The following is a 5,709-nucleotide window of genomic DNA, read 5'->3' as shown; positions in this document are numbered from 1 at the left end:
TTGTGTCTCTTATAAAATGTATTTGCAATGAATAAGTCATTGATTGTACAAAATTCAATCATTCTATCTCCAGCTTCATTCCTGTCACCAAGTCCATGTTTTCCAACTACTGATTCTTCTCTGTTCGGAAAAAAAAAGATTTGGTTAATTACTTCTGAATAATACATCTACTGAAAACTCTATGCACCACAGTTTCTACTATGATGCACATGAGACTACTGTAAATTGGAATGAATGAGGAACAATTGCTAGATAGGATAGGGGGATTTACAACTAAAGTAAGTTAATAAATAATTGACACTTGATCAGAATAGGTGCAGAAAAGTATAATTGTTTTATCTTTAAAAATCACAAAACAAATTGAGATGGAAAGAAAATGTAGCATCAGTTAATTTAAGAGTCTTGATTGATAGATGAAAAGACAGAAGTCCAGAGTGTCACTTGATTGAATTTGGTTGAAATACCCCTTATTTTCATTATTTCTGTATTTTGTGTTCCCATATTTTATATTTTCTGTCTCTCCTTTATCCTTTCTTATAATCTCTCCATCATTTTTCCTTTCTTCTCCCATTTCTCTTCATTCTGTATGCTCTAACTGAAAATACCAAGTAAATTTTACTAATGTAAAAATATGTGTTCTAATAGAGCCAGGTTCTCATGTACTGACAGCATCCAATGATGGATATTTTCTGAGTTTATTTGCTCATTTGTACTTATTTTAGGACTGTCAGATAAAAGCTAACATGTTCTGTTCAGTCTGAATTTTGAGTGAACTGATCCATTTTTAGTACAAGTTTACCTCAAACAATCAAATTTTATTTATAATATTTTATTTGCTAAATTAACATCCTTAGTAAATTTTATTTATTAATATTCTATGTAGGATTATTCATAATAATGATGATAACATAGATAACATGTGTTTTTTACTCACAAGTCTAAGTTGTCTGCAATAATAAAATTGTTTTAAGTGTGGACTTTAAAGTAAAATAATTCTGGATTTGAATCTCAGCTATGTAACTCTAATGGAATCATTTTACTTCTCCAGGTTCAGTCCTGTCATTAAAAGGTATTGTAGGAGTTGAATTATACTTTATATAAAGTAACTGGCAAATATCAGGAGTTGACTAAGGATGCTATTCTTGTTTGTAAGACGTCTCTAATAAAATTGAAATAGAATGAGAGAAGCTCATTTCATTGCATCAAAGCAGTGACATAGCACTCTATCGCTCTTAAAAATGTACCCATTTATTGCATGTCAAAGAAAATAATTTATGACCATTCATTAATATCTTCACAAGTGAAGCACATCTTGAACTTAAAAAAGCAAAGAAAATTTCACATATTGAAATGGTAAAATCAGAAGTAAGGATTTGCAGAATTCAGAAGTATTTTACAATAACACTCTAACAAAACAGACCAACAAGAACCAAGATTACACTTGTTATTAAGACTGAACTATCAGTCCAGTCAACCAGCAAATTGTAAGAAGAAAATATAGAAATACTGAATACAAAAGATAGTTGTTGTTATGCTTATCAAGAATATACTACAACTCATACCAACCCTATGAACAACAGTTTATCCTTTGTCAAATTTATGATATTTAAGGTAAGCCCACTGTCACAGTCACTGTGTTATCCCGTACTATTTTCTAAAGACTGACCCTTCCTGACAATATGCCCAAAGTATGTGACACAAACTTTCACCATCCTTGCCTCTAAAAAACACTCTGGATACACTTCCTCTAAGACAAACTTGTAAACTCTTTTAGCAGATCATGGGATATTAATTTCTTGTCACCAAGACCACAATTCAAAAGCATTGATGTTCTGTGGTTATCCTTAATTATTGTTCAATTCTTAGATGCATAGGAATCAATTGAAATAACCAAGTCTTGGATCTGTCATGCCTTAGTCTTTGAGTGAATATCTTTAGTCTTTAAAACTTTGAGAAGTCCATGTCAGCAGATTTTTATAATACAGCACATCTTTTTGTTATTTGATTGATGCTGTCATGTTCATTCTAGATAGGGTGAAACCAGGCTGCTCCTTGGAGGCAAGGATTCTGAGGCTTCGTCTGATATACTTTGGACATGTTGCAAGGAGGGATCAATCCTTGGAGAGGGGTATCATGCTTGGAAGGGTGGAGGGATAGTCAAAGAGAGGAAGAGAAGATGAATTGATTCAGTGACTAGGGTAATGGTGGTAGGTATGTCAGAGACAGTAAGTTTGGCATAGGATAGAGCAGGTGTCAGGGCTATTGTACCCAGGGATGCTGAGAGTTGCACACAACTCAATGTTACATAAAAACAACTGTAGCAGGATTGTTAATTGTGGATCCAAGTAAAATGGAATTTTCCTCATGTGTCAGAGACAATGAGATTGGCTCAAGGTAGAGCAGGGTTCAGAGCTGTTGTACATAGGGTCACTGTGAGTCACAAGTGACTTGACAGCACATAACAACACCATGATTTTGCCTATTTTCTCCAGTCACGAGGACATGGTTTCTTAACGTATGTTTCTTAATAGTGAGATGAAATATGTGTTGGAATCTATAGCCTTTGATATTCTAAAATAATGCTTCACTTTCTGCAAGCTAAATTATGTCATGTATATAAATCCATGTTGTTGATGAATCTTCCTCACATCCTGATATAACATTCTTTTTAAAAAACATTTTATTAGTTTTAATGAACATTTACAGAGATTTTGCATTTCCATTCATTCATTCATTGTTGCCCTTTTTTCTCTCCCCCCCCCCCCATCTTGCTCCTCTCTTCGAAAAGCAAAAGATCAACTTTTTCCTTTTCGTTGGTATACAGTATCAATCCCCCCGGGCTCAGCAGCCCCCCCATCGCCCCAAATGCATTCCACTATGCAACGTTATTTATGGATTCCTGTTTATAACCATAATACCCTATCATATATCGCTTTTAAACTGTTCTCTCCCTTATCTGTTTTTCTCAGTCTTACCCCAACCCTAGTGTCAGTCAGTCACAAAAAGACAAATACTGCATAGTGCCACTGTTGTAGAATGGGACTGATATAATAACATTCTTTTTTAACATAGTCCAGTCTCTCAAATTTTTGCCCAGCACAGACTGAACAATTATCAAGAAAGAGTTCTACTAGAAAAAAATTAGTTACATTATTATTGTTTTTGTTAGGTGCCTTCTATTTGAGTATGACTCAGATTGACCCTATGAGCAACATATATGAAACCAGTCCTTTCCTGTGCCATCTTCATTATCTCTTACACGATTGAACCCATTGGCCATTGGGGCAGTTGTTGTTTCAAGGGCCTTCTCCTTCACTGACCCCCTCCACTTTTCCAACCATGAAGTCCCTCTACAAGAATAGCCTTTCTTAGTAACATGCTCAAACTATGTGAGATGAATTTTTTCATCCTTGTCTCCAAAGAGCATTCTGAATGCACCTTCTCCAAAATAAATCTTTTTGTCATTTTGACAGTCCATACCATATTCAGCTCCTTCCTCCAATATCAAACTCAAAAATAGAAATTATTTTCTCATCCTTATTCTTTGTTCACCTTTTAGATGCCTAACAAGTGACTGAAAAGACTGTGGCCTGAATGAGGTACATCTTAGTCTTCAAACTGAAATAATTTTTCTTCAGTAATTTGGAGAATTCCCTGACAGTAGACTTTCCCAAAGCAATATGTCTCTAGATTTAATAACTGCAGGTTGTTATTGTTATGTGCTATCAAGTAGACTATTACAGCCATCCTAGGCACAATAGCTGTGAACCCTGCTCTTTCCAGATCCAATCTCACTGTCTTTGACACACCCACTCTCAATGGCCCAGTTATTATATCAATCCATCTAATCTGGGATCTTCATCTACTGAGCTGTCCCTCAACCCTTTGGAGCATGATATCCTTTTCTAAAGACTGGTCCCACCTAGCTACATGCCCAAAGTGTGTCAGATGGGGGCTCAAAATCCTTGCCTCCAAGAATCAGCTTAGTTTCACTCTCTCCGGGACTGTATGTTAAATACTGTTTTCCAACACCACAACTCAAAATAATAAATTCTTTGTCATCTTTCATCATTGTGAAATTCTCTGATGCATAGCAAGTAATTGCAAAGACCATGGGCTGGACCAGGTGCATCTTAATCTCTTGCTTTTCAGTACTCTGAAGAGTCCTTGCTTTTCAGTACTCTGAAGAGTCTCTGACAGTAGATTATTTTAATGCAATTCATCTTTTTATTTTCTGACTCTTGGTGCCAAGACTGTTGATTGTGGAAATGAGCAAGTGAAATTGTGAACAATCTCAGTCCCTTTCCCATCTATCATGACACAGCCAATTAGCACAGTGGTGAGAATCTTCATTTTCTTGATGTTGAGCTTCAATCTATATTGTAAACTGCAGTCCTTGACCCTCTGCAACAAATGTCTCAGGCCCTCCTCAGTTTCAGCAAGTAATATTGTGTCATCTGCATAATTCAGGTGGTTTGATGAGCCTTCCTCCAAACCTAATCCCACATTCCTCCTCATAAAATCCAACTTCCCAAATGATCTGTTCTGCATATAGATTGAAAAGAACATGCCACTAACACACTTTTTACTGATTTTGAACCTTGCAGTGTTTCCTTGCTCTACTCTGACAACTACCTCCTGGTCCAAGGATAGGTTTCACATGAGCACAATCAGGTGTTCTGGGATTCCCATTCTCCTCAAGGTTAGCCACAATTTGTTGTGATTTACTCAAATACATAGTCAATGAAACACAGACATTCCTTTGGTACTCTCTGTTTGCCAAGATTCATCTGACGTTGATGGTGGTATCCCTAGTGACATAACCTCTTCTAAATCTAGCTTGTATTTCTGGTACCAAGAGTGTTAATTGTGGAGCTAATAAAGATGAAATTGTCAACAACTTCAATTTTTTTTCTATCTATCATGCTGCTGCTGCTGCTTATAGATCCAAAGGTGGGAAATTTCTATCTTAATGTTGAGATTTAACCCATATTGAAAGCTGTTGAAAAAAAAAATATTCCCAAAATATCCAGAGTCTCCTATAAACCTAAGATGCTGTGCTTATTGTTTCAGATGTGGGAAATTTCTTAATGTTGAGATATAACCCATATTGAAAGCTGTTGAGGAAAATAAAAATACATTCCCGAAATATCCAATCAGAGTGTCCTAAAAAACAAAGACTTTTTCCATGACCAGATTAAGCAAAAAAACCCACCACCACTACCCCAGAATTGATTCTGACTCATAGCAGCCCTCCATCAACTTCCTAAGGCTAAATCTTTATGGACAGTGACTGCCTCATCCTTCTAATGCAGAGTAGCTGAAATTTTGTTTGGCAGGCCAATATGTGACTCTGCACTAAACCCCTGGAGCTCCTATGGCCACAGTTGCTATTGTTGTTAGGTAATGTGTGTTTGACGTGAACTCACAGCAACCCAATACACAACAGACAAAAATCCTGTCAACAGTGCGCCATCCTCACAAGGTCTGTTGTGCTTTAGCCCATCATTGTAGTCACTGCGCAAATCCGTCTCATTGAAATTCTTCCTTTCCTTTGTTGATACTCTGCTATTCTAAGTATTATGTCTTTTCCCAATGGCTGGTCTCTCCAGATAACATGCCCAAAATACTGAAGAAAAAGTTTCATCCTTTCTGTTTTGATGGAATATTCTTGCTTCACTTCTTCCAAGACAGATTTATTCCTTCTTT

The sequence above is a fragment of the Elephantulus edwardii genome, unplaced genomic scaffold (genome assembly GCF_000299155.1).
Source record: "Elephantulus edwardii isolate Elephantulus edwardi_28Jun2011 unplaced genomic scaffold, EleEdw1.0 scaffold00205, whole genome shotgun sequence".
NCBI classification, from domain to species: domain Eukaryota; kingdom Metazoa; phylum Chordata; class Mammalia; order Macroscelidea; family Macroscelididae; genus Elephantulus; species Elephantulus edwardii.
This window is presented reverse-complemented; position numbering follows the sequence as displayed.